The following is a 14,076-nucleotide window of genomic DNA, read 5'->3' on the forward strand; positions in this document are numbered from 1 at the left end:
TTTCTAAAATCACTGCTTTGATAAATGTGGAAAGTGAAATACCATGATTGGATATTTGTTGCTCTGGTCTTAGTTTTAATAGATAAATATGGTCTATCTTCCTAATATTGTGTGGAGTGTTTTCGTGGTGTTCTCATTGTGATTACTATACGAGTGCTGCACAAATACTTTACACATTGCCTTGTAAGTTAAGCCTGCCTGCTCTGTGACAAGTTACCACAGGATGAACACAGGCTAATTTAGGTTGCGCATTTGACATTCCTTGACTAGGATTCTCATTCTGACTTGTTCATTTGCATTTCTGGTACATAATAGTCAAGATCTTCCCTTAGGCTTAGGGCTATACAGAGCGCTTAATTCCATTTATGAACTAGAGATGCACAATCTAGATCATGTAACTCACCTTGAACTGAATGGATTGGAGAAGGATAAGAACGGTATGCAGATAAGAGTTGCTTGGCACAATAATATAAAATCAGGCATGTAGTAGCAGGGGTGTGACTGAATGAATGTTTTTTTTATTAGTTAATTAAAACCATAAAAATATTCCTTCAACACAAAATTAACAGAACAGTATTGGTACTCTAAAACATTTATATTGCGATAAAAATTGTGAAAGAAAAATGATTTGATACATTCTACAGATTTGCCCCCTCTTAATTCCAGTTGCTGGTACATGACTTAATTACAGGGTTGGCTGGATACACAGCTACGTTACGCAAGAGCCTTCCTCTCTTTAATATATTTATTCATAGTAGATGGATCTTGTTTCCATTGGCACCCTCCCTATCACTATCTTGTTTCGGCACATGCAATTTTGGAGGAAATAATTTCCAAAAATTTAACCAGCCTAATTTTCAATATGATGTTTTGTGGATTAAATGCTTCAGTTCAAGCTGGTCTACATGATCTGATCCCTAAGACATTTAGTTCTATTTTCAATAAGTACCTTCTTTCAGCAGCCAAAGCTGGGCAAATGCAGACCACATGCACCAAGTTTTCTTCCGCCAGATGACATAGGCGGCACTCATGGGTGCCTGCTAGGAGCCCCTGCTTCCATTTTGGCATGAGGTCTAGCGTTGGAACTTCACCCAGCCTGTGCCATAGAAAAGCGTTGTTTGATCTTCCGTGAATAGGGGGAAGCCATAAGTGGTGGTTTGAGAGTTTTATATGAATTGAGAATCAACCAACAATGCAACCTTTTAGCCAAAAATTCCCTGTCTTCTAGCCAGCTGTATAATTTACTTGATTTATTCAATGCTTTGTTGAAAGCCACAGTGGGAAGCGACTGATCCCATACATCGTCTAAGTTCAAAGGATTATACTCTTTTCTAGATACCTTTAGTAATTGCTATTCCCTCTAACTAACAATTTCCTGCCAAACTAAATTAGCTAGTGACCCTTTTGGGGCGCAGCTCAGTTTGTAACAACATTTGATAAGTGCCACAGGACGAGCCAGCGACTGCTTTACCAATATAAATTCCAGTCTGACCTCGGCTGGGGAGGAATGTCCTGGTAACCGAAAGACACGCTTATATGTCTTTACCAGAAGTTTATCCAGGACCTCCATCCCCCTCATTATTTCAGCCCCATAGGAGAGGGTTAGAAGTAATTTTGCTCTCAATGGATTCAGAGCATGGCCACAGGTTGAATTTGCAAGCTTGCAAAAGGCGTGAACAAATGCGTGCGCCTTAGTTTTTTAATCGCTTCTTTTTGTGGCGCATAATTACCTCTGACATCCATCACGACTCCTAGGTATCTGTATGAGCATACTTCCTCTAAGGTCTTTCCATTCAGATACCATTTGCGCTGGCTAGTGAGTCTGCGACTGAGAGTAATCATTTTAGATTTGTTATAGTTAATTTCTAATTCAATTGTTCTTGCATACTCTTCTAAATTGTTTAGCAGTTTTTGCATGCCTATTCTGGTGTTACTAAGCAATAACAGGCCACCTAGAGAGGGGGAGTGGGCTGATTGATCGTTTAGCTTAGCAGAGAGATCTGCTATGTAATGGTTAAAAAGTGTTGGGACCAATACACAGCCTTGTTTAACACCGACTGTTGTTTTAACTGCCCTAGATAGGTGTGAACCTCCCTCCAATGTAACCTTCACCCATGTATCAGAGTAAATCAATTTGATGACACTTAAAAATAGTAGCTGGTAACCCCCAAAGCTGTAGTTTGGCCCAACAAGGGCAGCTTTTAAGTCAACAAAGCACAGATAGGTGGGAGTCCCACTTGCTTTTGCTCTGTTGATGATCAGTCCCAGTGCCATAAGGTTCATTAACGTTCCTTGATACTTGGTGAAGCTGCTTTGGTTTAAAGGCAGTATGTTGTTATCTGAAATCCATGTCTCTAAGTGTTTTAGCGCGCAAGATGAGAAATACTTGGAGGTCAACGTCTAAGAGGGCGATTCATTTGTAATTGCTTGGCGAAGCAGCGTTCCCTCCCTTGTATATGGGGTGGATTATTGAACCTCTCCAGGTTGCCCGGACAATTCCTGTTGTAAGCACCTGATTGAACATTGCATCCAGGAAATAAGCCCATCTTTCTGTTGCTTGTTTAAACAGTGCCTGCGGTAAACCGTTTGAGCCAGGTGCACAGTCACTTCGCGACTTCCCGATGATTTTTATTAATTCTGATGCCGTGATCTTCAAATTATTCGAAGCATCGGGGTCCCAATTTTTTGTGAACCCCTGAGTTAGCGGTCCTTCTTCAGTGGGCAATTCTCTTAGATGAGACTTTAGGTGGCACACCCAAGCTTTCTCTGTTATGTTTGCATTATTAGCTGCCTTTGGACCCTTATCTATGGTATTAATGAGTTTCCATAATCTTTTGGCGTCAGATGTTTTGGACGCATAGTGTAGTTTGGCCCAAAGCGTCTCCTGCTGATGTTTTTTAAAGGACCATAGTTCCCTTTTAAGCGGTTTTGTTTGCTCTCGCAAGGCGGACCATAGTGATAAATTTTCTGGGAATTTACGCAGTTGCCTTAGTAGTTTACCTACAACTGCTTTCCTTCTACGAACTGGCTGTGGAAAATATAAGCGTTTATGATAATTCAATTGTACTCCCTTTCTTGTATTTCCTGAGGAGTCTTTGTTTAGGAGATCACTAGCAAAAGGTCTCCCAGACTGCTGTCAAATTTGCCAAACTCATAGCCATTGATTCTAGCCTTAATAGAGCCTCTTCTGCTTGGCTTTCGATAGTATTAGATCACATTTCAGTCGCTTTAAGTTTTCAGTACCAATCACCTCTTTCAGGGCTACCGCTTCCACTAGCTTATATGGTGATGATCGAATCCCAATTATCTGCAGCTTGTGATCACTTTCCACGCGGTCCATAATACTAAAGTCACTCACTAAGGTGTACAAAGCAGGAGTTAACAGAGTATAATCTAGTTAAGAAGCCGTTTTCCCGGAGGATCTTGTCCATGCTGGAGGGATGTTGGGTGACTTCCGACCATTTAGCACAAAGAGGCCTACAGATTCACAGATGTGTATGAAACACTCCCCTAACTTATCTTTCCTACTTTTTATTGGGAAAGTTTGGCCGGGCACAATTGCCACTGTTTGAATATGATCTTCACCAGGATTATGGAATAGATAGAGATTAAAATCACCCGAAATTAGCCAATAGGCCGATTGTACTGTGCTTTTTATCCTTACCAGTTGGTTTAGTAACTTGTTGGCTTCAACTGTTTTCTCTTTTGGATTAATGTACATATTGATTAAGATCAATGGTTCCTGTATATTCTTTCCCATCCATCAAGTCTGAGTAGTTGAAAGGGTATATCTTCCTTCTTGTGCTCTTCGCTAGGATGCTTGTGCTAACAGATTGCTAGGCCTCCTTTTGCCCTGCCAGACCTATTGGTTTTTGTGGCTGGACTGAAATATTCCATACATCCTATTAACAGTGTTGATTCCTTTGCCCAGGATTCCTGTAGAAGTATAATGTCAAATGAACTAAAAAATGTTGTTACTGCTGGCTCCTCCATCTTTGCCAGTAGGCCACCTATGTTCCACGAGCAGATGTTTAATACGCCTTGTGGGGATTGTTCCTTAGCTATTCAGCTTTTGCCCGTCGCTCCTGGGGATGATGCCGTCAATGACCATTTCTAGTCGGGCTGAGATTTCGGACCTAAAACTAGTCTTTTCCTCCCTTCTTCCTTCCATATTTGAACTCTCAAAGGGAGTCTTGGGTGCTCTCCTTTTGCTAATAATTTCTTCAGTGACTCGACTGTGATGGATGGCAGCATGTGCTCCATGCAAGACTGACCACGTGCCCTTAGGCTTTTCCGAGTGTTGAAAGTCTAGTAGCGGGGACGGATATCGCTCGCCTTCATAAATGGCCACCTCAATCCCCCAGTCTTTCAGTAGGCCCTTCCTCTCCATAATCTGTTTGGAGAGGTCCGGCACTGAAAAGATAGTAAGCGTTGGGTCCATATGCTGGTTGCCTCTTGCTTGAATAAATTTTATAGCAGCAATGTCGTCCATGGACATATGCTGTAGGTCTGGAAGTGCTTTTATAAGTCTTAAGATAGTACAGCGATTGAGAACATCTGTAGGGGACCTCGAGGTGAATTCCGGAATCCAAAGCAGCTGATAATTCAGTTCATAATTATTTGTACCGGTCTGAGTTGACTGGTTTTGCTCCGCATGCCAGTTTTGTTCCCTGTAGCCAGCTTCACACTGCCTGGTACCATGTTCATTTCTCTTGCTGCTTAAAGTGGTCCGTGATAGTTGGCTAAATTGTCCAGGCATAATAATGTTTGCCTTTACACTCTGCTGACCCCTTGGGGGGCTTGTTCTTTTGTCCATGTGTTTGCCAACTACTGTGGGAGGTCCGATGCCCCGAAGGAGACCTTACTGACCGAGTGGCACCTGCTAAATCAAGGGGATTCTTTACGTCTGCATTTAGGTCAGTACTTGTGTTAGCATGGGCAATAATGTCCCTATTATACCTTCCACTTGATGCCATGCTCTCCTTGATTGGTTCATTTGGGGTTATTTTGGTGGCCTTTCAAGCGGTTAGTTGGTGAGACCGCACAGACTTCCTTCCTTTTCTTGCCCGTTTTGTGGGGTTCTCAGAGTTCCAGGGCTTATTGGCAGCTTGTGAGGGAAATTGAGTCTCCCTGGTTTCTATACTAAGGTTTGCTATAGTATTACTTTCTGCCAAATCACTTTTGTCTGTTATGGTTGGCGATGAGGGCACTTGAGAAGAGTGAAGCATCTCCTCTTGTTTCTGCGCAACCGGTGCAGATGTTAACATAGTAGGAAGGGGGTTAACGTGTGCGTTCATCATTTCGGGCAGAACAAACTTCTTTGAAATATCCCTTCTAAGATTAGCGGCAGTTGGGATAATTTAGATACCACCTCTTTATAAGAGCAGATGGTAAAATCATTAGTTTGGCTTGGGCCCTTGTTATCAAGGCATTTAATTCTTCCAGCTTGTCGTCAATTCCAGAAACAAATACTGCCATTGTATTTAGCAAATCTACCTGAATTTAAATTTTATTTGACTGGAACTGCAGGGCCATAACCATTGCTTGCTTTGAATTCAGGATTGCGGCCCACATTTCGTCCGCCCTGATTGCCGTCGGGGTTGTGATTGTGAGTTGGGCTTATGGTCCCCACTTAAAGCTCCTTCGATTGTATTTACTATTTGCTTTATGGAGATTATTCTGTGAGGTTTTCACTTTCTCTTCCTTCAATGTTCTGTTTTGAATACCCGGTTCTGTATCCCAGAGCTCCTGCTCCTCACATTCATACATCGGAAAGGAGTCGAGTTTGGGGCTTTGACACAGGCAACCACCTTTCTGGGAGTCTTGTTCTAGGGTTTCTGTGGTTGCTACCATCTCTGAATGCAGAATAGATAGATTAGCTGGACTGGATGTCCGGTGATACTTGGCGGGGTCTGAAGAAATGTTCCTCATGATTTTTTCTTGTCTGGGGATATGAGGAGCTCCTGTTGTAGGAGTTGAGACTACTGGGGCTATAATCGGTATGTCTTCCGTCAGAGGCTGCTTTCCCATAATCACTACTGTTAGAGAAAAAGGAAAAGAGGGATGGGGGGGGGGGGCGTAGATTCACTCTGGCTTTCTTTCCAGGTCTTCCTTGGGTTTGCAGATCGTAGATAGATGGTATAACACCCCCTGAGTTTAGTTGGATTGGTGCCGGCGAAGCAATCCTTTTTTCATCGTCATGGATCCTTGCAACAGTAAAGTAGTCAGTTATGTTACGATGATTGAGTGGGGCAACGTGGCTGCACCCCCCCCCAGAGGGGTCCCAATTTTCAAAAAATCAGATTCTCCCCAGTTTGTTTCTTCTACGCTGATTTTTCGCTCAACCGAGCCACTGCCTGTTTAGTTGGTTAAGGTCTGCCTCCTGCACGGAGTAGGGTGATGTAAATCACTACTTGCTCTCCTTTTTACTACTGCTTCATCCAAAACCAGTTCTCTTTCTTTTCCTCTTAGTTTGATTAGTGGGTTGGTTGGTAACATTGCTTCGTGCTTTATCTGACCTCTTACCCCTTTTCCCCGATTGGTCAGTCTGTTTACAGTGTTGTGGATTAGTCTACTCGAGGGGACCTTCAACAATTTGGACAGGCTGCGGGCAGGAGTGTTCACTAGGTCTATTCTAATACCGATGACTTGCCCCAAAGAACTCTCCAGCTGCTAGGTTGCACAACCTTCTTGAATTGTGTGTGTCATGTCATTTGAGGGTCAAGCAGGTATAGAGACCGGTGAGCAAGCTTGCCAATTGTCTGATGTCAATCAACTCCACTGGCCTCCGGTGGTAATATATGGTGGTACCAGTGTTGGTATTCGAACAGAGTCAGCAAAGTCTACGTGGCCACCCCTTATTATAGCCCAGCTTTAATAATAAGATCCCCCTCCGTTCCTCTTGCCACCTTCTGTTCCTTGGTGGCTTGGTGCTATGTCCGTGTTTCGTCTGTGCTCCGACTCCACTTCGTTCCGCTGCTGCACCACCTGCTCATGTCCCATTTTAATGCCCTTTTGCTCCTTTTTTGTGCCTCGTGGGAGCCTTACAGTCAAGTTTTTTTTTTTTTTTAAATGGCACTTCCAGAGTTCTCTAGGCATTGTTATTCCACTGGTTCCCCGGGCTCCACTAAAGCCTCCTCTCTTTCTCAATCACCTCTTACTGTGATCACTGCAACCACCACCAACCCACCTCGCAGGCTTAGGGGGAGCGTCCTGACTGCTTGCCGCGACGTCTCTCGTGTGCCACTCCACTGCTTGCCACTGTTGGAGTTTACTGAACTGGCACCTTGTCACACACTGCACTGAGCACTGAGCCTGTGTCACTCCAGGATCGCCGCAGACCAAGGACCAAAGAACAGCCCAGTGTTGCCACTCCTGCCGAGCTCCTACACAACCCTCACAGGTTGCAGACAACCCAGGAAATCGACGGGTGCCCGAAGGTTGTGACTGAGGTCCGGTTGGAGTTGGGGTCCAGCTGAAGGGCAGAGGCAAAGAAACTGTGCAGGCAGTCAAGGCAGAGATTACGCTGGGAGCCAGGGAGCCAGCGTTGCTGTCCCCACCTACTATTCTCCCGCCTCAGCGTGTCCGGGCTAGCAGAGCTGGCGGCCGCGCCCCCTTCCACAGGGGCTGGACACCGGCTACCAGGTGCCGGGCGCGCTGGGTATTAGCGGCTGATGAGGCTTGAAGAAGGCTTGAAGAAGCTCAAGCTTGGGCTGCCGCAGCGGACAGCTGTGCCGACCCCTGCACCTCGTCCGCTCCTCCAGCCGGGTTCTGGGGGTGGCTGGGGATTAGGGGCTAAAAGAAGTTGAAAACCTCAGGCGGCAGCACCAGACACCAACCATGCGCCTCGTTTGCCCTCTTTCGCTCCTCTAACCACCGACCTCCACTTCTGCTTCCGGTTCCTGCTGGCGCTCTCAGGTGCTGGCCACGGCTGTTTCAGATTTTCGGAGGGCTATAATGCTCCTGATGCACTGTGAGTTCCTCCTGCCTAACTGCCTTACCCCTGAGCGACACTCTTTCGTCCTCCAAAAACGAAATCCTATAGATTGACCCCCAGGACATATTTTTTGGAGTCAAGGACTACAAGTTTTCATGTTTATTTTGTCCTTGGGACAAGCAGGCCCAACCCCAAGCAGCACAAACACTTTGGCTGCCAGTTTACAGGGAAGGAAACTGCGGTTGAGGTAATATTTTTGTCCTATGTTAATACTTTTTGAACTTGTATGTATGGTTCATTAATGCAAAGCCTTTATTATTCAGGTGGGCACTCTAAATAAACTATGTAAAGTCACACTGCACTACTGACAGTGGTTCTAGTTTAAAAAATGTAACAATATGAGGCTGCATATAATCCTCCCACAATGCTCTCTGATTAGATGCAAATGTTTGCAGAAGCTTGTAAGCAAGATTGACGATTCTTTGCTTTCAAAATAAAATGTCCAGAAAAAAAAATGTAAATAGGAAAATAATGCTTTGCTAAATTACTGCGAAATTTTAGGTACTATTGCTTTGAAGCATTATTTAGTAAAATGTTTATTATTTCCAAAAATATTCATAATGGAAAAATCAGTAAAATCAATTTCAGCAAGATTATTGGAAACATGAAAATAAACAAGCTCTGGCAAAGTCAACTGATGGTTGTCGGTCTTTTGGTTTTGTCACTGCATGTCTTGTTTTGACATGGTGTTTGTAACACTTTATTGTTGTGGGAGCTTCACCATTGTAACAAACATTGGCAAAAAGCAAAAAAAGGTTTTCTGGTCTCAAAAAGCACACATTGTCACAGTAGTTCCTGGCACTGAACAAAACAACTTTGTGTGCCATTATGCTCCTTGAAGAAGAGCAGAATGTGTTCCCTCACAGTAAAGCCAGCCAACAGGTGGACAGAGAGATAAATAGAAGTATAATAAAAAACAAAATGCCTTGGTTAATTCCAGACCTAATTGGGGGCCCAATGCTTAAAGAAAGTCACAAAAGTGCACCCACAGTATATGTCTTTGCATTAGCAGCTTTCAGGATTCCACAAGAATTTACAGAAGTAGACCAGGAAATTGTACTCCTAGAAAATATTTATGAGCTGTATTTTAGCACAAGCAAATATGCATGTGTAGATTTGCTCAGGCGAAAATCTATTGAACATTTACATGTTCACTTTCCCTCCCAACCACTTTGTTCCACACCCTGGAAGAACTTCTGCAGCTGCTCGTCAGGAGTAAATTTCCAATCCTTTTCCAGTATGAAAACATCCTTAAAAAATTCAAGTTAGTAGGTTTGCAAAGAATCAAAGGCATTCCAGCCCTGGAACTATTGCATATTGCTTCCTCCAGCCCGAATATGTAGATCTGCGTAAAGGTGGCAAAATAAGGAAATTGCTATAGTAGGGCTTGAAATTGCTACTATAGTGTTAGCCGTGGCATAACCAGAGAGGCTGTTATCAGGAGCTCTAATAATGAGATTTCTGCCATAAGTTGTCACCACACTACATGGTAACAAAGAGACAAGTAGATTTTCTTACAGGAAAAGTAGATTTGAGAAGAATCCTGTCCCATGGACAAGTAGATATTTTATTAAATTCCACACCCCTGGGTTGTCAGACGGACAGGTAAAGTGAGTTTTTATCAACCTGATCAATCCTTTGAACACAAAAATGTGAGGAAAAAGCTCCACAAGAGCACTATGCAATATAGAAATATAACATACAGAGTCAGGGGACAGGTTGAAGAAAATAATTTGGGATAAATGAGGAGATGGTGATTGTTAGATTTAACCCCTTGGGTGCCCTGGACGAGCTGGTCTCACCCTTAGTCACAGTTGCTGTGTGCCAAGGACGAGACCAGCTCGTCCTGCACCCAGCCCACGGGGAGAGCGCTAGTGCTCCCCCCGTGGGCCTCCCACCCCCCTCCCAAGGGCAGGGATGGAAGGGGAATCGCTTACCCTTCCACCCCAACCCCCCTGCTCCCCCCAGTGACATCTGATGACATCAGCACGCGATCGCGCACTGACCTCATCAGAGGTCACCCCATGAGCTTCCAGCGTGGATGCTTTGCATTTCTCTTCCGATCAGGGGGTGTGGGGAGGCAAAGGCAGGAAAGGAAAGGCCTTTCCTTTCCTGTCTCTTTGAGCATTTCTTCACGATCGGGTCTCAGTAATGCCCTCTAGACACCAGGGATTGTTTTTTGTATTTCTGCATAAGAGGAGTGGCTCCTTTAGCAAGGGCCGCCCCCCAGGGGGGCAATTTATTAATAGGCTTTTTCTGCCCCCTTTGGGGGGGGGGCAGATTGGCCTGTTTTAAGCCACTAGACACCAGTGAGTTTTTCTTTTTATGTTAGCAATGAAGGGTAGCGACCCCTTGAGCAAGGGTCGCTTCTGGGGAGGGGGGGGAGATTTATTAGGCCATTTCTGAACCCCCAGGGGGCAGACTGACATTTTAATTAGGCGGATCTGCCCCGGGGGGGGGCAGAAGCCATTAGACGCCAGGGATAAAAAAAAATCTTAGGCAAGGGTGCAAATTGTTATTAGACCATCTCTGCCCCCCCCCGGTGGCTGATCAGCATATTTCTATTGGAGGGGGCTGAAACAACCTAGGCACCAGGGGTGGAGGGGGAGGGGTGTGCTTTCCATGAGGGCACATTACTGTTGCCCATTTCTGCCTTTGGGAGCAGATCAGCCTATTTTTGTAAGGTCCAAGCCCACCAAATGATATTGTTTTAAAAAAAAAAAAAAAAAAAAAAAAAAAAAAAGGGGGGGAGGGTGGGGGTATGGCTATACCCTTACCCCAAAAATAAATGGGAACAAAGTTGTTCTGCCCTCCCGTGGCCAGATGGGGCAACTACCCTCCGATCCACTCCCTGGTGGCAGAAAGCCTACTAGATGCCAGGGAATTTAAAAAAAAATATATATATATATAGATAGAGATATATATATATATAGATAGAGATATATATATATATAGATAGAGATATATATATATATAGATAGAGATATATATATATATATATATAGTGCAGTGGTGGCTACCAACCAGTATGGGCTTGGTTATGCCCCCATCCCAACTGAAGGGGGTAACACTCTTTCAGCCCTCACCCGCACACTAAAAGATCTTAACCCAATGGCAAGCAAGAAAATATTTTATTATTTTGGGTTTTGATTTTACATTTGGGCCTTGAGAGCTTGTCTAACTCTGAAAATCGTACCACTTGGAATGGTGAGGGCTGCACTTTTTGGACTTTGGGACGCTGCCATGTAGCAAAATCTACAAGACCTAGACATCTGAATACTAAACATCTGGGTGAGTCCAGGGTGGTGTGTCTCACATGCACCCCGCACCATTTTCTTACCCACAATGCCCTGCAAACCTTCAACTTTGCTTGAAATCACACATTTTTTCCACATTTTTGTGATGGAACCTTCAGGAATCTGCAGGAATCCACAAAATCCCTACCACCCAGCATTGGTGCATCTATACCAATACAAATTCTGTCCCACTTATCAGCCTAAAATCGGTTTTTTTCTAACTGCCCTTTTGGACCTGCTTTGGTTCACCCTCATTTTAGACATGTTTTTGGCTCTTCCCTGTCACAGGCACTCGGCCCGCCTACACAAGTGAGGTATCAGTTTTACCGGGAGACCAAGGAGAACGTTGAGTGGTAGAAAATGTGTGCTGGTGCAGTGATCCCACAGAGAAATGTAGGAACAAATTAGATTTTTTAGCTAAATTTGAGGTTTGCTGAGGATTCTCAGCGAAAAAACACTGGGGGGAAAAACACCTCCTTGGACTCCCTCAGGTGTCTAGTTTTCAGAAATGTTTGGGTTTGGTAGGTTTCCCTAGATGGCTGCTCAGCCCACAACCAAAAACACCCCCCCCCCCCCCCCAAACAAAAACAGGTAGTTTTGTATTTTTATAATTTGGATGTGTCCACATAGTGTTTTGGGGCATTTCCTGTTGCGGGCACTAGGCCTACCCACACAAGTGAGGTACCATTTTCATCGGGAGACTTGGGGGAATGCTGGGTGGAAATTTGTGTCTCCTCTCAGATTCCAGAACTTTCTATTGCCGAAATAGGAGGGAAAAGTGTTTTTTGGCCAAATTTTGAGGTTTGCAAAGGATTCTGGGTAACAGAACCTGGTGAGAGCCCCACAACTCACACCATCCTGGATTCCCCTCTGTGTCTAGTTTTCAAAAATGCACACTTTTGGTAGGTTTCCCTAGGTGCTGGCAGAGCTAGGAGGTCAAAATCCACAGCTAGGCACTTTCCAAAAAGCATGTCAGATTTCAATGTAAAAATGTGTAATGTGTCCATGTTGCATTTCCTGTCGCAGGCATTAGGCCTACCCATGCAAGTGAGGTACCATTTTTATTGGGAGACTTGGGGGAACACAGGATAGAAGAACAAGTGATATTGCCCCTTGTTTTCGCTACATTGTTTCCTTCCAAATGTAATACAGTGTTTAAAAAAAGACATCTATTTGATAAATGCCCTGTAATTCACATGCTAGTATGGGGACCACGGAGTTCAGAGGTGTGCAAATAACCACTGCTTCTCAACATCTTATCTTGTGCCCATTTTGTAAATACAAAGGTTTCCTTGATACCTATTTTTCACTCTTTATATTTAACCAAATGAATTGCTGTATACCCGGTATACAATGAGAACCGACTGCAAGGTGCAGCTCATTTATTGGCTCTGGGTACCTAGGTTTCTTGATGAACCTACAAGCCCTATATATCCCAGCAACCAGAAGAGTCCAGCAGACGTAACGGTATATTGCTTTTAAAAATCTGACATCGCAGGAAAAAGTTACATAGTAAAATGGCTGTTTTTTTGCCTCAATTTCATTTCTTTTTATTATTTCTGCTGTTATTTTCTGTAGGATCTACAGAAATGACCTCTTGCTAAATTCAGAATGTTGTCTACTTTTCAGAAATGTTTAGCTGTCGGGGATTCAGCATTGGTTTCACATCCATTTCTGTCACTAACTGGAAGGAGGCCGAAAGCACAAAAGATAGTAAAAATGGGGTGTGTCACAGTAAAATGCCAAAATTGTGTTGAAAAATGTGGTTTTCTGATTGAAGTCTGCCTGCTCCTGAAAGCTGGGAAGAAGGAGATTTTAGCACTGCAAATCCTTTGGTGATTTCATTTTCAGGTAAAAAAAAAAAACACAAGCTTTCTACTGCAGCCCTTTTTCCCCCCCCATTTGTTTTTAAAAAAAATGAAAGTTTTGCTGTATTTTGGCTAATTTCTTGGTCTTCTCCAGGATAACCCACAAACTCTGGGTACCTCTAGAATCCCTAGGATGCTGGAAGAAAAAAAAAAAAGAAAAAAAAAAAAGAAGAAGGACACACAGTTCGCGTGGATAGCTTATGTGGGCAAAATGTTATGAGGACATAAGCGCGAACTGCCCTAAATAGCCAAGAAAAGGCCTTGCAACAAAGGGGGAAAAGGGCAGATAATTAGATGGTCAAAAGTGAAGACTCATGTGATATTACTGGATATAATACATCTAAACCAGAAACACTTTATGGTGGGTCTGGATGAAAACAAAATAATAGAACAATTAAGTGTGCCTTTGATGCAATTTGTAGTCCAATCAAGATGTTGTTAAAACACTCGAAGTGCTTCCAAGAGGGGTATCATTCAGGATAGTTTGATCTGATACACTCAAACACAAAACTTGCTGGAAGCAATTCCTTAATCAAAGAGAAATAAGGAAGAATTTTAAAGCTGTAGGTCTAGAAACAACAGTCTTGCAGGACAGGAAAGCAACCGTTAGAGAAGAGGCCTAGGCTTCCCTAGTTGTGGCTAGTTGGCCCAAATAGAACACTGCTTTCTGAAAGGTTATAAATTCCTAGTACTTTAGGGAAGCTGCAATCCCATCTATGGATGCTAAAATTCCATGCAACAAATGGACTGAAAAACTGAATTTATGCTCAGTCATTAGCTGGCAGTGTCACTAAAAACTATATGCTTTTACCTTCTGAATTTGGGAGTGACCCTCTTACTTTTTACCTTTGAGGTCTCTCTTGTTTCTTTCAGTGAATTTATATGGCTTTTTTAACGTAAAGTAATTTCAATTACT

The 14,076-nt window shown here is 43.6% G+C and overlaps 1 protein-coding gene across 9 annotated transcripts in view; it reads right to left on the reverse strand.

Annotated features, from left to right (window-relative positions):
* FBXO46 (F-box protein 46) overlaps window positions 1–14,076 on the reverse strand; it is a 91,149-nt gene that overhangs the window by 73,567 nt on the left and 3,506 nt on the right. The gene's annotated exons all lie outside the window — the stretch shown is intronic.

Source organism: Pleurodeles waltl, chromosome 9, assembly GCF_031143425.1.
Source record: "Pleurodeles waltl isolate 20211129_DDA chromosome 9, aPleWal1.hap1.20221129, whole genome shotgun sequence".
Classification (NCBI taxonomy): Eukaryota; Metazoa; Chordata; class Amphibia; order Caudata; family Salamandridae; genus Pleurodeles; species Pleurodeles waltl.